We start from the raw sequence: 21,058 nt of genomic DNA on the forward strand, positions 1-21,058 counted from the left end.
TACCTTGGCACATCCCCAGTAGGAGGAGTGCAAGAGGCAGCTGATCGATGTTTCTCTCTCATCGATGTTTCTAACTCTCTATCCCTCTCTCTTGGTCTCTGTAAAAAATCAATAAAATATATTTTATTTTATTTATTTTTTTTTAAATTTCTTTATTGATTAAGGTGTCACATATTTGTCCTCATCCCCCCATTCCCATCCCACACCCCTCCCCTTGGATGCCCCAACCCTCTGTTGAACTTAAGCATTGGTTAGGCTCATATGCATGCACACAAGACCTTTGGTTGATCTCTCCCCCCTCCCCCCACCCTCCCCTATCCTCCCTCTGAGGCCCGATAGTCCGATCGATGCCTCCTTGTTTCTGGTTCTGTTCTTGTTCATCAGTCTATGTTGTTCATCATTTCCCCTAGATGAGCGAAATCATGTGTCACTATAGATATACTTATAAGAATTGAATGTGCGACGAGCAATAATAGTTATGCTGACAGGCAAATGAATCAGTCTGTAGTGAGTTTCTTTCTGGACCAACAGTTCTTTTGAGACCCAATATCAATGTCCACCGGTTCCCTATGAGTACATGTCGGCACTGACCCCTCAGCTCTGGATGGTGGACAAATGGTGGTAATGCAGGTCCGACTCCCTCTGGTTTGGTCTCGGCTGGACCCAGGGGCACTGCTTCACCCGGCTCCAGGGGCCCACGGCCTCACCTGGACCCGGGGCCAGGCTCACCCGGATCCAGGGGCCCGCGGCCTCGCCCGGACCCGGGGCCCAGGGCTCACCCGGCTCCAGGGGCCCGCGGCCTCGCCCGGACCCGGGGCCCAGGGCTCACCCGGCTCCAGGGGCCCGCGGCCTCGCCCGGACCCGGGGCCCAGGGCTCACCCGGCTCCAGGGGCCCGCGGCCTCGCCCGGACCCGGGGCCCAGGGCTCACCCGGCTCCAGGGGCCCGCGGCCTCGCCCGGACCCGGGGCCCAGGGCTCACCCGGCTCCAGGGGCCCGCGGCCTCGCCCGGACCCGGGGCCCAGGGCTCACCCGACTCCAGGGGCCCGCGGCCTCGCCCGGACCCGGGGCCCAGGGCACACCCGGCTCCAGGGGCCCGCGGCCTCGCCCGGACCCGGGGCCCAGGGCACACCCGGCTCCAGGGGCCCGCGGCCTCGCCCGGACCCGGGGCCCAGGGCTCACCCGGCTCCAGGGGCCCGCGGCCTCGCCCGGACCCGGGGCCCAGGGCTCACCCGGCTCCAGGGGCGCGCGGCCTCGGCCAGACCCAGGATTCAGCCTCACCCGGACCCAGGGGCGCACGGCCTCGCCCAGACCCAGGATTCAGCCTCACCCGGACGCAGGTGCGCATGGCCTCGCCCGGACCCAGGGGCACGTGGCCTCACCCGGACCCGGGGCCCAGCCTCACCCTGACCCAGTTCCCAGCCTCACCCAGACCCAGGGGCACGCGGCTTCACCCGGATCCAGGACCCAGCGGGGTTTCGTCTTCTTGATCCCATTTCCTGTTGGTCAATTCCATCTCAGTAATTCCTTCGGCCATTTTCTCAGAGCTCTAGGGCAGCCGCCGCAGAACTCGTTGGGCGGCGGGCTCGGCGAAGCCCCGGTGTGCCCGGTGCGCGGCAGCGGGCTGGTCCGGGGTGGCTGCGTCGGCCCTTGGGTCTGCAGCGGTGGCCAGTCACCGAGCGTGCGCACCTGGCCGCTTCCGGGGCGTTGAGATTCTTGAAGGACTCGGAGGTCAGCAAGCGCGGAGTCTCCCACCCCATGACTCCCAGGGGCTCGTCTGTCCGTGCTCGGCAGCGAGTGGGGCCTTCCCCTCAGCCGGAGACCGCCGGGGGAACTGCGCCGAGCACGTTCCAGGCCGCCACTGTGTCGTCTGAGCCGTAGTTCTTAAAGTGTGATATTTGGGTCGCCGGCATCAGCATCATCCCGAGTACCCCTCTCTTTTATTCTAGTTGTAGAGCGTCTGCTCAGTCAGCCCTCCGGTGGTTCTGGATGGTGTCTGCTCCGCTCTCCCGTCGTAGACTCAAAATTGTTGTGGTGGGCAGCAATCAGGCTTCCGCCCTATGCCTCCGTCTTGGTCTTCCTTTGTATAGTTAATTCTTGATTGTTGTTGGTGTCGCTGGGAGGAATAGTCCTCCAGGCCAATTGGCCGTGCAGATCCTCTGTGTCTATAAAGGAAGAGTTGCTGTGTAGGAGACACATTTATGGGCCGGGTCTTGGTGCAGCAAGGCTTTGGCGCTCATTGATTCTGCCTCTGGAATGTGTCCTTTATGCGAGTGGTTGAAATCTGGTGTCATCTCACACCGACCACTAGATGCCCTCGTTTCTGGGTCTCCAATGGTGTGTAGGTCAGCTACTACCTGAGACCACTCAGCAGGACTTACGGCAGAAACTGCAGTTTCCTCCTCCTGTCTCAGCGTCCCTAGAGCAGTCCGACTAGAACCGCAGTTTATCTGGTCAAGCTGCCATAGGGCAGGCCACCCACATGCAAAAGCCGTTGCTTGGAGCCCAGGTGTGCCTGCAAGACGTGCGGGGCGGGTCTGCAAGACGAGCGGGGCGGGTCCCAGGGCGGGGCGGGTCTCAGGGCGGGGCGGGGCCTCAGGGCGCCACCAGGCCATGGCGAGGCGAACCACACTGGCTGCACGTCTGCTTTTTCTGCTTTCCACGTTTCCAAGCCCCCTCATTCCGCACTCCAGCGCAGCAAACACTGATTGCTGGGCGCACCTCCACAAGGGAGTCACTCCCACTCTCCGAAAGGAAGGCCGAGAGTCCAGCCTCTTCCCGCAGGCGTCTGGGGAGCTAATCTCCCCTAGGGTTGGAACAAAAGCCACAAGTCCCTTCCCCCGACCCACGCGCCTCCGCACCTCAGCTTCTCCAGAGTTCGCTCTTTCCTCTTCTCTCTTAGCTGTAAATCCACCATTCAGCCAGCTCTCCTGTGGTTCTGGGTGGCAGACGCTCTGTGCGCGGCGAAGTTCCTTTGTTTAACTTTGAAATTGCTGTGCGCGAAGTTCCTTTGTTTGACTTCGCTGCCTTCTTAGTTCTCCTCTCTCAAAATGGCTAGAGGACTTGAGTGTAAGACAGGAAGTCTTAAGAATCCTCTAAGTCGGTGTTGGCGGTCTCCGGGGCCCCGAGGATCTCAGTGGGGAGCTGGGCCAGGTCGGTGACGCGGGTGGGCCCGTCTCGCAGAAAGATGGTCTCTTCCTTCACCGAGAGCCGCTGCGCCGAGTCCGCGGTCGCCGCCACAGCAGCTGCCGCGGCGCCCACGAGCTCATGGCCCCGGCTGCGGTGCTGGCTGAGAGGAGCCGCCGCCCGGTCTGGGGAGACGCGAGCAGGAGTCGCCGCGCTCACCAGTCCATCTTTTAGTTGTTTTTCCAAAACTGCCATGCGAGGCAGCAGATCAGCCGTTCACCTCCGCCGCCATCTTGAGGTCCTCTCTCAATAAAATATATTTTAAATAAAAAGATATCCCACGTCTTTTACACTTATAATTCACTTCATAAAGGTGAGGCTACTGAAGATCACAAAATAAGGAAGACCTCAAGCGAAATGACACACACATGGCAAGCACCACATGGAAGAGAAGCAGGATTGTTAGCTCATTCTTCTGCTAACAGTGTTCAGCATGGTTTGTCTCCTGGTGACATGTAAAGCTGTGCTGAAATATGATTATGTCTCATTGCAAGTAACCTCTCTATGTATATATAGCTCTATCTCTATATCTATATTTATATCTATATATACATACACAAGGGTAGTATGCAAAGTGTTCCCTTGGGAGTTCAACCAGGAGAACAATAGCTCGCAATGACGTGTGCTGACCACCAGAAGACAGTGCTGAACACGATGGGTGACCAATGGCAGCAGCAGGGCGCTGAGGGAGGGAGGGAAAGAGGGAAGGAGGAGGCGGGCAGGTGGGGGGAACCATGCCCTGGCAGTACGCGTGCAGTGAGGGATGGAGGAGGTGGGGAGGCAGGGAATCTGATTCGCCCTGATCACTGGCCAGGTCTAGGGACCCCAGGAACAAATTTCATGCGCCAGGCCTCTAGTATTCCAAAAATTAGTACCTGGTGTTAAAGAACTATTTAAGCTTGTATGTACACCTCATAACACATGTACAGGTCACTGTTAGAGAATACTGAAGATGGAGCAATGCAGAGGGACAGGTGATGCAAAAAGGCCACACAGGTGAAGGTACGCAAAGGCCAGTAGGGCATAGGTGAAATGACAAGTCAGCACAGTGTCAAGTATGGCAGAGAAAATGAAGAAATGTGCCGTTGCCCATGGTACTTGCATCAAAACACTGTTGGAAATGAGCTGGTGATTGGTATGAACTAAACGCCACCCTTATACCATATCTAGCCCATATGTGCAACTCAACAGGGCCAGTCCTCTTCTGAGACAATCCTGCATGTTCACCCAGTAAAAAAAATCAGGGATCATCCTGCATATTCCTCTCTACAAGTATGTACAACAGAAATATTCCAAGTATTAATAAAATATGACAGAGATGGGCAGCCAGCATTGGCCTGGAGCCATTCGGCTTGCAATCGTATTTAAGGAAGATAATATTACAAACAATGGAAGTGTGATCTTTTAAGAACAGCTCAAGGTTCATGTAAGTAAAGACCATAACCTGGCACAGGCAGTCACCAAGGACCTTTGCCTAGAGGAAGGAGGTAGAAATGGAAGCCATGGATGTGGACATAGTCACCCTGCCAGGGAGAGGAATAGCAGGTGGGACCCATTAAGCTGCCCTCCAAGCTGGGACTTGTTTGCGACTTTGCCAGCAGGTCAGTCCAAGGCTTAACCCTATAACTTCTTCCTACAGTAGAGTGTGTGTGAAGAACATAGGGTAGGAAGAGATGTAGGGCATACAGGTACTGTGAGTGATTTGATACTGGTCTTATCAGGAAATACCTGTGTAGCCCCTCAGACTGTTCCTGAAAGACACCAAATACATTGCATCAAACTTCACCTTTACAACCACAATCCCAGAATGCTGAGGCCATAGCTTTGTATTACCTGCTGCACATAGTTCTTTGAACAACACTTCTCTCACACTGCTTCTTTCCCAGAGGCACAACTTCAAAGGTAACACAAATTTGCATTGGCGAGGACAGGTTGTTTCTTAATCATCTTAATTTCCAAATTTATAGATTACCATCTCCATAATTTGCTTCTCTCTCACCCTTCTCCCTTACACATGCCCATGGAGAATTTCAAGCCTGGGGAACACTGATGTATACTATCTCATTCCTAACCATCACTGTGTCACCCCCAACAACAGAAGGCAGGTGGGTACATAAATGTCATCCAAGCCCTGAACATGGCAGGCAGCACCAAAACATCACCCTTCCCAGGCATTATCCAAAAATTACCCTTATTTTATCGTCCAGACTCTACCAGAAATGGACTCTCCCTATTTTCACTTTTATGTCAATGTCACGGTGCTCTGGCCATGAAGTCACACTCCCTCTCCAAGTGCTCATCACTCTTTCTACCACACCTCTCTCACACCTGCACTGCTACAGTCCTGCCATCTGTAATCATCTCCTCACCCTCTTACTTATTATTCAGCATGTGTGGTCAAGAGAATGCTTGCCAAATTCAAACAGGATCAAATACTGCCCAGACTCTGGTAGTCCACACTCATAGAGGCAGCCTTGAGTCCTCTTATGAAGGCTTCTCTCCATGACTGTTTTTCCCTTAAATCTAACCTATGAAGAACCACAGTCAGATCTCAGATACTCAGACCTCTCCTCCCCCGGTGCTGCAGGGTTCAATGGGGTCAGGCTAAAAGAACGCTGTGAGCAGAGAGGAGTCTGGGAGGCGGGGAGGCCCTACCTGGCCTGAGGGTGTTAACAAGCCTCAGACACACCTTGCACAGCAAGGACGCTGCCTCCTAAGCCTCCTCCTACTCACCACGAGTGGGCTGAAGCCTGTGAGTCCTGGATGAAACTGAAGAGATCAAAATGCCCGCCAGGAGCAGGAAGGCGGAAGTCCCGCCCTAACCGGATGCACTGACACAAAATGTCCTTTGGCTCCGCCTATGTAGTCGCATTCCTTTCTGGGTAATGTAGTTTTATCAAACACCAAGGGGAGGGCTAGCAACCCAGGCAATGACATTGGTGAATAAAGGTCATGTGGTTCAGCAAGTGGCCCTGGGGAAGGACAAGATGGGGCCAGAGGCCTGGTTAACTGGGACAGACTGAAAGACCTCACAAGAGAGCGGTGTGGGGAGAACCGGGAGAGATCTCCCAAAGAATATATGCACAGGCGAAAATGAGAGACATCTGTAATACTATCAACGATCAAGAAGACCTATTAAATTTAAAAAAAATATATAATATAGACCAGCTGGTGTGGCTCAATGGTTGAGCACTGATCTATGATCCATGATGTCCTGGTTCTATTCCTTGTTAGTGAACATATAAATAGAGAAAATTCCTCCATGGTGGGGCCCAGAATTTGAGAGACATTTTCCTCTGAACCCGCGCAATAAATGTAACTCCATCTCTCTAAGTATTGCTTGGTTCTTCTCCAGTTTTCTGTAACAGTACAGGCTCCTTTTGGGCCCTCAGTCTGAAGCAGGGCCTTGCTTCTTCCTGCATCAGAAGCGCAGGGGCAGGTGTTTGGCTCCTTTGGGACCACGGTCTCTTCACGGGGGATGTATTTCATCGTCCGTTTAGAGAGCTCGCCTTGCTCAGGGGCTGCTGTTACAGATGTTAGATTTCCTGGGGCCATGAACAAAGAGACCAGGGCTGGGCGCTCCCTGATTTAGCTGAGAAGCTTGAACCACCCATGTTGCTCCCACGCATAGTTTCTGCCATTGGTTCTCTCCCCCAGCGTCCCGAGACCACAGAAAAAAGCCATCCTGTTCCAGAAAATTCAGATCAAATGGAGCCCCGATGGGCCCCGCCCAGGACTCTGACCAGGGAAGCCAGGGAGCAGATCCGGTATTTACATGAAGGATTTCCAGAGTCCTGGTTAGTTCCCAGATTGGCTGAAGGCTTGGATGTTAGCTCCGATGTGATCAGAAGGGTTTTAAAAAGCAAGTTTTTACCCACATTGGAGAAGAAACTGAAGCAGGATCAAAAGGTCCTTCAGAAAGCTGGGCTTGCCCACTCGCTCCACCAGCTTCCAGGCCCTGGGGATGCCTGGGAGCTGCTTTCTGCAGGCCGCCCTGTGTCAGGAGCTGAAGCCTCATCCCAAGGCCACGGTCACAGCACAGCTTTGAGGGTGACAGAACCGAACACTCAGAGTACAAACACCCTGAGGAGACAGAAGGGAAGGAATAAAGGAGTCCACAGCCTGGAGAAGGAAAGCTTTGTGCCTGTTGCTGCAGCCCAAGGTCAGCACAGAGAGCTGCAGAAGTACTCCACCAGTGGATGTGAGGGCACCAGAGGCTCTGACAGTGATGGATTGCCAAGTGGGAAGGAGCTGGAAGCATTGAAGGCAAGAGAACTGGGTGAGCAGGACTTGAGCAGCAAGGTAGGGCAGAGGGGGCTAGAGTTCTTTGACGACAATGGGAACTTCCTGAACAGAATTTGAACTGGAGCCTGGCTGGTGGAGGTGTCATGTAAAATACAACTGAGCTATATTGGAGCTGCCTGGATTTCTGTGTGTGGATTGTCCACCTTGGAAATGATGAGCCTGAAAATGAAAGGAGCCACTTGGATTTCAGTCTTACAAGGGACAGTGAACTTCACAGGGCAGGTGTATATGCGGGCAGTGTGAATAACAGGCTAGGTGCAGTCTAGCTCCTGGAGGATGGCTCCTGGTCTGACCATGTGGATATTCAGTACTCACCCTTCTTGCTTAGGCTTTCTTTGTGTCGAAACGAGCCTGTGGCACATACGTTAGGAGTTTGCTGTCTTTACAATATGTATATGGGAGGAATTGAAAAGTGTTCCTTCTGACATCATTTACTTCTTGATTAATGAACACTTACAGTTCTGGAGCTGCTTAGTCAATTGGTTGTATTCATTTTGTGCAAAGTAAAGTGAAATGCAGCAAAAAAAATAAGTATATACATATATTCATAATCCATGGACATAGACAATCATGTGCTGAGTGCCTAGAAATGGTGGGGGCAGGGTAGTGGGAGGCAAAGGGGGATAAGGATGGGGAAATTGGGTCTATGTGTAATAGAGCCAACAATAAAAAAGATAGTTTGCCCACATGGTATGTCTCAGTGGTTGGGCATGGACCCATGAAACAAGGTATCTCTACTTGGATTCCAAGTCAGGGCACTTGCCTAGTTTGGGGAGCTCCATCCCTTGTAGGAGGCATGCAGGAGAGAGCTGATCAATGATTCTCTCTCATCATTGATGTTTCTCTGTCTCCCTCTCTGTCTAAAAAATCAATAAAAAAAGCAGAGTGTTAAAATTGATTTGATTCAACAACACCAATTTGAGTGAAGACCATCATGATTTATCCCAGGTCCTCTAAGCAAAATCATGCCTTGGTCTGTTGTGTAGAAGATGTCCCAGGCATACCTGTGTTCAGGAACAGGAAGCAGCCGGAGCAGGTCGGCCTCACCTTGGTCTGTAGTGTTAGAGTTCATTACATCATGTTCGAAAAGATTTCACTGAACAAGTTCAGAAGATTTTGAGGATACATTAATTGAAACTGGGGATAATGAAAAAATGTAGGCCTTATGACAGAACAGGAAGCAGCAGAGAGATAGAACAGGAAACAGCAGGCTCCTTTGACTGTCTAGAAACATTGTGGGAAATAAATGAGCCAAAGCGAGGCTGCTGTGAGCTCACTGGGCATTGACAGTAAAGGAGGCCTTGAGCGCAGATTCAGGGGTTAGGCCAGGATGAGCTGCCACTGCTCATTGCTACCCTGGTTGCAGGTTGCGTGGGATCCCTGAAAATCTTAGGAGAGCCGGGCAAGCGTGGTTCAGTGGTTGAGTGTTAACCTATGACCCGGCCGGTCACTGATCAATTCCTGATCAGGACACATGCTCAGGTGGTGGACTGGATGCATATTGTGGTGCATGCAGGAGACAGCCTATCAGTGATTCTCTCTCATCATTCATCTTTCTCTCTTTCTATACCCCCTCACTTACTCACTGAAATAAAAATATAGTTTTGAATGTATATTTTAAGACAATTACACTTACATCAAAATTTAAAAAATGATTAAAACTTGCCACCTTCCATTATTTTACTATTTTATCATGAATTTCTTGAGTATATTTGTACCTAGTGCATCAGCATGTTTGTAATAAAATATAATGATGTGCTACTGAAATATCCTAGCAGGCCCATGTTCAGTGCCAACATTTTGCCATTTTGAAACTAATCATGATGAGAGTATTTACCACCCCTCCACATCTATTCATTATGCTAGTCCTCCATAAAGCAATTTTCCGTTATCCAACCCTGGCCAAACATTTGGGTAGTTTTTTGTTTACCCCTCACCTTTACGCTGTGGGTTACTGCGCACACTCAATAGGATATCACTCATTTTCAAAAAAGTCTAGAGCAGCCGGGCTGGCGTGGCTCAGCGGTTGAGCATCGACCTATGAACCAAGAGGTCATGGTTCGATTTCCGATCAGGGCACATGCCCGGGTTGCAGGCTCGATCCCGAGTGGTAGTCGTTGAAAAGGCAGCCAATGATTCTCTCTCATCATTGATGTTTCTCTCTCTCTCCCCCTTTACCTTCCTTTCTGAAATCAATAAAAATTTATTTTAAAAAAGAAGAAGAACGGGACAATGGGACAGGGGAGACAGAGAGGCAGAGAGCCAGAGGGAGTGTTCCTGCACCTGCGGGAGGCTCTTATCGCATCAGCATCTTCCTCTGCAGCATCTGCAGGATGTTGGCCAACTGCTGGTGATAGTCTAGAGCCACCTGGATAACCAGGGCCCACTGGGCCACTTCCTCTACCTGCAGGGAAGGGAATGTTACTCCCTAGAGGCGGGACATGAGCCAAGGGACCAGGCCTTGCAGGGAGGCCCCATCCGCCTTGGCTCATTTAATGTCACAGGAGCTGGTGAGCATCACGCAGGCTCAGGTGTATAGAGCTAGCGATGCCGGCCGCGCATGTGCTCATGGAGTTCTGATTGTAAATGTGCTTTCACTCAATCAAATGCTGACTATCCCACCGAGAGGATATTCTCGGGAGATTTTCTTTTATGCTATAATATTCATTGATCTGAGAGTCTCAGCCTGCTGACCAAACTGTCCCGGGTTCAATTCCAGTCAAAGTCACGTGTCTTGCTTGCAGGCTCCTCCCTGACTGGGCCCTGGTCTGTGCAACCGCAGGAGGCAACCAATCAACATTTCTCTCACATGGATGTTTCTCTCTGTCTCTCCCTCTCTCTTCCATTCTCTCTAAAAATCAATGGGAAAATATCCTTGGGCATGGATTAACCAAAAAGAAACAAATAAATAAAATAATGTTTCTTTAAAAAAATAAAAATAAAGTTCATAGTCCATGTGGAAACAGAGATCCAGCTTTTCCAATGACAAGGGAAACTGACACTGAGCGGATGAGCGGCTCCCTCACTGACGTGTCTCTTGGGGTCCTTTCTGCTCAAGTCAAGTCAGGAGACTAAGTACATCCTGCTCTTCTCAGACAAGAGGGACCTAGGGCAGCGCCCCCTGTAGGTTCTTGCCGCTATGACAGCCTTCCCTGAGACAAACAGCTGAAAGGAATAAACTCTAAAGATGGTGGCATCACTCTTTCCCACCATCCAGACATTTGTGAAAGCAGTGACCAAACATCAGTGGACATAAAACAATCACATCAGCCCGGCCGGCATGGCTCAGTGGTTGAGCATTGACCGAGGAACCAGGAGGTCAGGGTTCGATTCCCGGTCAGGGCACATGTCCGTGGTTCGGGCTCGCTCTCCAGTGTGGGTGTGCAGGAGGCAGCCAACCCATTATTCTCTCATCATTAATGTTTCTCCCCTCTCCCTTCCTCTCTGAAATTTAACCTTTTGGTTTTATTAAAAAAATGAAAAGGTTAAAAAAATCAAAAGGCCATGTCCCCTAAGGAAGCCCTGGAGATGCATCATTTGGGGAAGAGGAGTCTCCAGCAGGCCCGCCAGCTGCCCAGGTTCCCCACCTGTCCTAGGACCTGCCACGGAAAAGAGGGGCTCACAGAGCTCATTTCTGGAGGCTGCAGAGGCAATCCCTCTGGCTGGAGGTACTGGGGGCCCCCATCATGAATCCCACACACTCCAGATCCAAACAAGACCAATCTTGTTTTGTGTCTTTGTTTTTTTGAAAAGGAGATTGGAGGAGACAGGAGAAAGGCCTAAATTTAAGAAATGAAGCAAGTAAAAAATTGGGAGACGAGCAAGACAAGAGAGAAAAAAAAACTAAAGCATAGTGAAGATAAAGAGAAGGGGAATAGAGTAGGATCAGGAAAGAGGACATTAGATATATGAATAAACCAACAGAGACTAGAATAATAACACACCAATAAATCAGATAAAGTAGATTATTATTTTAAAGGAGGAAAAATGAAATAGAAAACCTAAATTGCGTAAAAGATGAAAAATGGGAATAAGAGAAGTGAGAAAGAAAAAGGTGCAAAAAAGATAAAAGTAAAAACAATAATAAATTTTTTAAATAATTAAAATAAAAAGGTAAAGTGTCATTCACTTCAGCTGAGTTTTAGTGCCCCATGGCTGCTGATGTAGGACCCACACTTCTGTTCTGTCTGCTATTCCTGGGCTTCCTGTTAGGTACTGAGGTGCTGGCCTCTGTCAGTCAATGTCTTTTGGCTTTTAGCTCCCCGTTTGAAGCTGCAAGAGATACATAGGTCCTCTGCTTGTGTCTGTATGCACAGGCCATGGCTGCAAGCAGGCAGGGCCAATCTGCCCTCTTTGCCTGTCTTCTGGCCGTCAGTCTGAATGACTCAAGCATCTGTTTCTGAAAGGGCTTTAGGTGGAGATGGTGCTGATTTTCTTTCAGGGAATAAGATGGGTGTTTTTTCCTCACCCAGAGATGCTCCTCCATGTGTGTCCAAAAATATTGCTCTGGCCTTAGTTGGTCAGAGATTCATATATACATATATACACACACACACACACACACACACACACCCACACACACACACACCGATGGGGTTGGCTAGCAACTTGGAGTTTTTATCAGTCTGATTCTCTGAATAGCAGGGTGGATCAGCCTCTCTTCCAATCCAGTCACTGAGGGACTCTTCAGACCCAAAAGATTGGACTCTGCCTTTGTTTCCTCTGTTAAGCTCAAAATGCAGGGTGTGGCAGGAAGTATCTCCTACCCTGAGCCTACTGGGAGGGGCTAGCTCTTCTGGGGAGAAATGGCCACTTAGGTTTGGAAGCTTAAGTATGTCACACTGCTAGCAATATATCCCAGAAAATCAGAAACACCAATCAGAAAGCATATATGCATCCCTATGTTCACAGCAGCACGATGGTAGTTATAAGAGCTACCATTTGGAAACAGCCTAAATGCCCATCAGCAGATGAGTCGATTAAAAACCTGTGGTACATCTACACAACGGAATATTATGCTGCTGTAAAAAAAGAAGGAAATCTGCCCAAACCGGTTTGGCTCAGTGGATAGAGCATCGGCCTGCGGACTGAGGGGTCCCAGGTTCGATTCCGGTCAAGGGCATGTTCCTTGGTTGCGGGCACATCCCCGGTAGGGGGTGTGCAGGAGGCGGCTGGTCGATGTTTCTCTTTCATCGATGTTTCTAGCTCTCTATCCCTCTCCCTTCCTCTCTGTAAAAAATCAATAAAATATATTTTTCTTTAAAAAAGAAGAAGGAAATCTTATTATTTACAACAGCATGAATGGACCTAGACAGCATTATGCTTAGGGAAATAAAGCCATCAGAGAAAGATAAATACCACATGATCTCACTCATTTGTGCAATATAGTGAACATAAACTGATGCACAAAAATAGAGCCAGCGTCCTAGAAGCATTCAACAGACCATCCAAACTGAGGGAAGGCACAGGAGGGGAAGGTGCCAAAGATCAAACGAAGGACTTGTAAACTTGCATATGAGCATAACCAGTTGACATAGACAGCAAGAGGGTGAGGGCATGAACTGTTGGGTAGGAGCAGGTAGGGAGAGGTCAATGGGGGAGGGGGGGGAAGGAGACTTATCTAATAATTTAAAAAATAAAGAATTTAAAGTAAAAAACAATGTTCCAATGCAGGACTCTTGGCCATGTCTCCCTGTCCTGCATCCCTCCTCAGCCTCTCCTCAGGCATCTTAAGCCTGTGCCTCTCTCCCTGCTGCAAAACCCCAGGTGAGTGTTATGGGTTTAGAGAGTATAAAAGCAAAGACAAAACCAAACCAAAACAATGAAACTGCTCTTCTGCTCTCCCCAGCACCACGCTGTTTGGGCCCCTTTCATGGGGCAGCCTTTTGGGGCTTTCGCCTCTGGTCCAGTTTCCCCAGCAGCCATCTGCCCTGTGGTTTTTCCTTTATGCAGTTGGATGTTACCCACCTCGTGAAGGGACACAGCTTTGGAGCAACAGAGCTTTCTCCTCAACCTCTTGACCCACTGGCTTGCTCTGCCTCGAAAATCCACTTCCCAGTTCTTGCCATTCTCTTCTGCCCTTCCTTGTTGTAAATGGTCTGCTGAGCTGCATCTAATTTGTTAATACCAAGTGGATGTTCTTTGATTTAGTTGTATTTTCAATCGGGCTCAGGACGAGATGCACAATACTACTGCCTAATCGGCCACCATTTATTTATTTTTTACCACTTTCTGATCCTTGCTGTTAAAACCAGCCAGAGTGACTTCCATACAGCCTGCAAATGCACAGGGCATGCTCCCTGCAGGCTCCCACCTGGAGCCTGCCAGCCCTTCACAGAATTCTTCAGTGAAGTCCCCACTGACCAACGCTAGTTTCACCTTCCCTCATACTGCTGTTACCAGTCACAGGTATCCTAGTCCATTCTTTGTGGACTGTCCTCCTCTAGATGCCAGTTCCCAAGGACAGGGGACTCTGCATTTACAGCATCTGAAACAGTTGGGCTCAACAGTATCCACAGCTTCAGTCTTTATATGTGTCCCTTATGCCCACCCATGGCTGCTGAGCCTCCATTCAGCCTGATTCAAGTCCTCATCGCTACAGCCTTCCCTCAGCCCACCCACTCCAGGAACCTGGCCCATGAGCTGGCAGGAACACCTTCACAGGCATCTGAACTCTCTGCCCCACAACCACACACCCAAGCAACACACTATTCCCCAGAATCCAGGAACTATCACCTCATTTCAGGTCTTCTAAGCACAGGAAAAACTTAGGGAGGGTGCACACCAACCACAACTCATCCTCCGAAAGTGGAATTATATTGAGAGAAAACCTCTCCTTCTGGAAATGCTTCTCCCACATACAGAAGAATGTTCTCACCATTGAAAATATACACCACCATCTCCTGTAGCATCCATGCTACCTCCAGGACTGTCTGGGTAAGGGGGTAGGGAGAGGAGTGCTTTATTTTTGATAAAATTAAAGTGCAAAATAATCCCTAAAATGGCAAAAAGAGACTTAAACACCAGTGGGTCTCAGGGGTGTGAGTGGGTTAGCTGGAGGCAGGACTATCTAAAGGTGAACTGATTTGGGGGTCCAAAGTATCAAGGGTCTTCTCCCAGATACAGAAGCAGGTTCATTTGCAGCAGGCAGGTGCCTAGCGGGTGGAGAGAAGCAGTCTGGGTGTAGATAGAAGAGCCCTGGCCAGCACATCTCAGGCAGACACAGAACCCAAATCCCTCCCAGGGCCTAGACTGGGCCTCCTCTCTTCCAAACCCTGGGAAGGACACAGTGTGCCCAGCTACAGTGGGAACATCCCAGGCAAAGGCAGGGAAGAGTGAGGAAAGGGGGGCTGTGCAGGCAGAGGCCCCATCTCAGGGCACCAGAGTGAATGTTTGGATTTTTTGGTAATCCTCATCTGAGGATATTTTGAGAGACAGTGCAAGGGAAGGAGGAGAAAAAGAGAAATATTGAGAGAGACATCAATATGAGAGAGTAAAAAAATTAGATGGCTCCTACATCCCCATATGTGCTGGGATCAAACATGCAAACTGGAACCACAAAGTCAAGCAGTCTTTCTTTCAAGGCCTTGGCTACCAATGCACTATAAGCCAATATTGGCCAAAGAGTAACTTTCTAGTATTATGCTGTCCCTCCTAAAGCACAGAAAGGTTGGGATTCAAACAATATCTGTTAATTCTATGAAGATAGATCATAATTGTGCTTGACAATCATCCCTGGAAGTGAAAATAACCAAAACAGTTCAGGTACTAAAGAGAAATATCTTTACTAAAAAAGTCATAAACCACAAGAGAGTACAGTAAGCAATTTGCAGGTTGGTGAGTTAGAAAGTAAAACAATTCATAAAAGCATAATTCAATAAAAAATCTCTTTAGCTACAAATGTATCAGGTAGTAAATCTGGGCATATCCTTCAAGACTCACTTGTACTAGAAACACATGAGGAATACAGTACAGGGTATGTTCCATTAAAAGGGTTTAAATTCAGAAAAATAAGTCCAAAACAGTCGCATTCAGTGTTGTTATTCTAAGTGAATAAAATAAAACATTCCCTGTACATTTAACACTTCTCTCCAATGTGAACTCTCAGATGTGTAACAAGACTAGATTTTTGTCGAAAAGACTTCCCACATTCAGTACACTCATATGGCTTCTCTCCAGTGTGACCTCTCTGGTGATTAATGAGTGTACTTCTTGCACTGAAGAACTTCCCTCATTCACTACACTCATATGGCTTCTGTCCAGTGTGACCTCTCTGGTGATTAATGAGTGTACTTCTTGCACTGAAGGACTTTCCACATTCACTACACTCATACGGCTTCTCTCCAGTGTGGACTTTGAGATGTTTAATAAGGTTAGATTTTTTACTAAAAGAGTTACCACATTCAGTACACTCATCTGGCTTCTCTCCAGTGTGACCTCTCTAGTGTTCAATTAATGTACTTCTTTCACTGAAGGACGTCCCACATTCACTATACTCATATGGCTTCTCTCCACTGGGAACTCTCTGGTGATTAATGAGTGTACTTCTTGCACTGAAGGACTTCCCTCATTCACTACACTCATATGGCTTCTCTCCAGTGTGAACTCTCTGGTGTTTAATAAAGTGAGATTTTTGGCTAAAAGGCTTCCCACATTCAATACACTCATATGGCTTCTCTCCAGTGTGAACTCTCTGATGTTTAATGAATATACTTCTTTTACTGAAGGACTTGCCACATTCAGTACACTCATATGGCTTATCTCCAATGTGACCTCTCCGGTGTTTAGTTAATGTACGTCTTTGACTGAAGGACTTCCCACATTCAGTACACTCATATGGCTTTTCTCCAGTGTGTACTCTCTGGTGTTTAATAAGGTGAGATTTTTGGCTAAAAGACTTTCCACATTCACTACACTCATATGGCTTCTCTCCAGTGTGTACTTTGTGATGCATAATAAGGTTAGATTTTTGGCTAAAAGATTTCCCACATTCAGTACACTCATATGGCTTCTCTCCACTGTGACCTCTCTGGTGTTTAATTAATGTACCTCTTTGACTGAAGGACTTCCCACATTCAGTACACTCGTATGGCTTCTCTCCACTGTGAACTCTCTGGTGATTAATGAGTGTATTTATTGCACTGAAGGACTTGCCACATTCACTACACTCATATGGCTTCTTTCCAGTGTGGACTTTCAGATGTTCAATGAGGGTTGATTTTTGGCTAAAAGGCTTCCCACATTCAGTGCACTCATATGGCTTCTCTCCAGTGTGAACTCTCTGGTGTTTAACTAATGTACTTCTTTCACCGAAGGGCTTCCCACATTCACTACACTCATATGGCTTTTCTCCAGTGTGTACTCTCTGGTGTTTAATAAGGTGAGATTTTGGCTAAAAGACTTCCCACATTCACTACAGTCATATGGCTTCTCTCCAGTGTGTACTTTGTGATGCATAATAAGGTTAGATTTTTGGCTAAAAGATTTCCCACATTCAGTACACTCATATGGCTTCTCTCCACTGTGACCTCTCTGGTGTTTAGTTAATGTACCTCTTTGTCTGAAGGACTTCCCACATTCAGTACACTCATATGGCTTTTCTCCAGTGTGTACTCTCTGGTGTTTAGTAAGGTGAGATTTTTGGCTAAAAGACTTTCCACATTCACTACAGTCATATGGCTTCTCTCCAGTGTGTACTTTGTGATGCATAATAAGGTTAGATTTTTGGCGAAAAGATTTCCCACATTCAGTACACTCATATGGCTTCTCTCCACTGTGACCTCTCCGGTGTTTAGTTAATGTACGTCTTTGACTGAAGGACTTCCCACATTCAGTACACTCATATGGCTTTTCTCCAGTGTGTACTCTCCGTTGTTTAGTTAATGTACGTCTTTGACTGAAGGACTTCCCACATTCAGTACACTCATATGGCTTTTCTCCAGTGTGTACTCTCTGGTGTTTAATAAGGTTAGATTTTTGGCGAAAAGATTTCCCACATTCAGTACACTCATATGGCTTCTCTCCACTGTGACCTCTCTGGTGATTCATTAGTGTATTTATTGCACTGAAGGACTTGCCACATTCACTACACTCATATGGCTTTCCAGTGTGGACTTTCAGATGTTCAATGAGAGTAGATTTTTGGCTAAAAGGCTTCCCACATTCAGTGCACTCATATGGATTCTCTCCAGTGTGGACTTTCAGATGTTTAATGAATGTACTTCTTTCACTGAAGGGCTTCCCACATTCAGTACACTCATATGGCTTCTCTCCAGTGTGGACTTTCAGATGTTCAATGAGGTTAGATTTTTGGCTAAAAGGCTTCCCACATTCAGTGCATTCATATGGCTTCTCTCCAGTGTGGACTTTCAGATGTTTAATGAATGTACTTCTTTCACTGAATGGCTTCCCACATTCAGTACACTCATATGGCTTCTCTCCAGTGTGGACTTTCAGATGTTCAATGAGGTTAGATTTTTGGCTAAAAGGCTTCCCACATTCAGTGCATTCATATGGCTTCTCTCCAGTGTGGACTTTCAGATGTTTAATGAATGTACTTCTTTCACTGAAGGGCTTCCCACATTCAGTACACTCATATGGCTTCGCTCCAGTGTGAACTCTGAGGTGTACAGTGAGGTGAGCTCTTAGATGGAAGGAAATCCCACATTCACTACACTCATACATCTCTTCTCCAGGGTGAACTCTCTTATGTCCAGTGAGGTTAAGGAATCGTCTAAACACTTTCCTACATTTCTTACACTCATAAATCACTTCTCCAGAAAATTCACCCTGACACTGAACAACTTTCAGGATGTGGCTGGCAGCATTTTCACAGTCACCCCACTGGTGATGACTTTTACAATCAAGAAATTCCTGTGAAATCTCGCTGCCAAAATGTAGCTCCTTTGTGTTGAGAGTGGCCTGATGCTGGGGAAGCTGTGAGTTGTATCGCCAATCTTCCCTAACCTCCCTGCGGGTTGAAGGCAACACTGATAAGTAGAAGCTGCACTTGCTCACATATGAAGCCCTGTCCATAGCTTGTTTCCAGGGCTCCGCTCCACATTCATTCTTCTGTTGCTGGTGAGGGTTTGCACTGAAACAGAAGTCTCCAACACATGCATCACTACAGAAGGCTTCCTGCTCAAAGTATGCTGAATGTGACTCAGTCAGGTGCAAAATATCTTTTAACACAGAGAAACACCACTTACATAGAAGGGTCTTCTGGGTGGCTAGAGCTGTCTTAGAAGCCCTGTCCTGTGACTCTCCTTGTATACATACGCTCTGATCAGAACAGACCAGACCTCATCATCCATTTTATGCCAACAACCTGAAAAGTGAGAAAGGGTGAGGAAATGAATGTTGAATGTGGTGACAGTGGGAAGTCCCACTGCAAAAGTGTGTTACACATCACACGTTGGTTCCATGAAAATATCTGAAATTAAGAGATGTGCAGGAAGGATTAATAAGAGGCTCTTGTGACTCTTTGGGCTAATGAAGATCACAACACAGAGAGGCATCACCAGAAATATGACATAAACAAGGCAAGCACCACAAGGATTAGAATATGAATCTCCAGCTAATCCTTCAACTAACAGCATTCAGCAGGGCTTGCCTGCTGAAGATGAGTGTGAGCTGTGCAAGAGGTTGCTTCCATCTTACTCCAAGTAAAATTCAATACAGGAGTAGCTGGTTTCAAACAATACTTAGCACATATGTGCTTTTCTTAACATATGTGCAAGTCAATGTTACAGAATACTGCGTAGGCACCAGTGCAGAGGAACAGGTGAAGAGGTGAGCAGTCAGTACTGGGCCAGAGAAACACAGCTTGCTATAGTATTCCGGGAAGAAAATATTAGAAACATCTGAATGAGGGTGTTACAAAAACAGCACATGGTTCATGTAAGTACAGACCATAACACGGCACAGGCTGCCACAAAGAACCCTTACCTAGAGAAAGAGGGCAGAAGTTGAAGCCATGCATGTGGACACTGTCAGCCTCCCATGAAAAGGAAGTGAAAGCTGGGACCCATTAAGCTCACTGCAGGACGTCTGACTCCCTGACACTTCCTGTACTTTTTGAGGTTACGGGTGTTAGGGTTGTTTATGGAGTCCTTTGCTCAGGGCTCCCCATCCAGCTCATCCCTGGCAGCCACAGCACTTTTGACAGGACAGTGGGGGACATTAGCAGACACCATGTTCTGCCTGTGGGAGAGAGAAAGCTACGGCTGAGCCATAAAGGAAGAGAGGTCATCACCGCAGGACACTGGGAGAATGTGAAGGTCTTACCTACAGATGACACAAGTGCAAACACTTCCAGCATCACATCGCAGTACAGAAGTCTCTGAGCCTCATCAAGGAGCCCCCATTCCTCCTGATAGAAGGCAATGGCCACGTCCTCAAAGTTCACATCCTGTCATAATGGGGACACTACAACCATGATCAGATTCACTCCTAACATTATAAGTCTATCCTACTACCCACCCTCCACACGCATCTGCTCTTTCCACTCTACACATCAGAGAAAATACCAGCCCTTCATCCCATGAAACCCACTGTCTTCTATTTTCCTGCTGATATTTTTCTTCCAACAACAATTAAGGCAGTTGAGCAGATAGAAGATACCTGAGCTCTGGACATCCCTTGTACGCCACACTGCCTCTTATCAATACAGTGGGTGTCCATATATAGGTTAGAGATATGTTGGCCATAAAGAGAGTGTGAGTGATTTGATACTGTTTTCTCAGGAAATAGCATTGTAGTCCCTCAGATTGTTCCTCTAAGACACCAAACACATGGCATCACAGTTCACCCTCTTGACCCCAATCCCAATGTGCTGAGGCCATTGCTTTGTACTACCCGCTGTACATAGTTCCTTAAACAACACTTCTCTCACACAGCTTCATTCCTGGAGGTACAACTTCAAATGAAATGCAAATATGCCATAATGTGGATAAATTATTTCCTAATCACCTTCTTTTCCAAAATTATAGTTCACCACCTCCATAATCTATTTCTCTCTTACCCTTTTTCCTTACCTGTGCCAGTGGAGGTTTACAAGCCTGTATAACACTGATTAATGCTATGCCATTCTTTTCAACCAGTGTGTTACAACCAACAACAAAAGACAGGTGGTTAATTAAATAGCACCTAAGCTCTTAACCTAGAAAGTAGCACCCAAACTCCTCTCTTTACAGGCAATTACCCTAAAGTTCACCTTATTGTTACATCCAGGGACCACCAGAAACAGACTCTTCCTTCATTCACTCTATGTCAATGTCATGGTGCTGTGACCATGAATTCACCTTCCCTCTCCAAGTGCACATCACTCTTTCTACCACACCTCTCTCAAACCTGCACTTCCACAGGCCCAGACCCCATCCTCATCTCCTGGCCTTTTAATTATTACTCAGCATGTGTGGTCAGAGGATGGTTGCCATATTGAATCAGGATGAAGCACTACCCACACTCTGATAGTCCACACTCATAGAGGCAGCCTTGATTCCTGCTACGTAGGCCTCTCTCCATGACTGTTTATTTCCTTCAACCTCAACTATTAAGAACAATCAGATCT

General features: G+C 47.9%; 2 pseudogenes across 2 annotated transcripts in view; one reads left to right on the forward strand and one right to left on the reverse strand.

Annotated features, from left to right (window-relative positions):
- LOC307095047 (protein SET-like) overlaps positions 1 to 21,058 on the reverse strand; it is a 145,497-nt pseudogene that overhangs the window by 106,188 nt on the left and 18,251 nt on the right. The gene's annotated exons all lie outside the window — the stretch shown is intronic.
- Positions 6,025 to 7,545, forward strand: LOC307094994 (neugrin-like; annotated as a pseudogene). The gene is made up of 2 exons: positions 6,025 to 6,065; positions 6,841 to 7,545. The product of its transcript is annotated as a neugrin-like (transcript).

This window comes from Cnephaeus nilssonii (genome assembly GCF_951640355.1).
Source record: "Cnephaeus nilssonii genome assembly, chromosome: 24".
NCBI lineage: Eukaryota > Metazoa > Chordata > Mammalia > Chiroptera > Vespertilionidae > Cnephaeus > Cnephaeus nilssonii.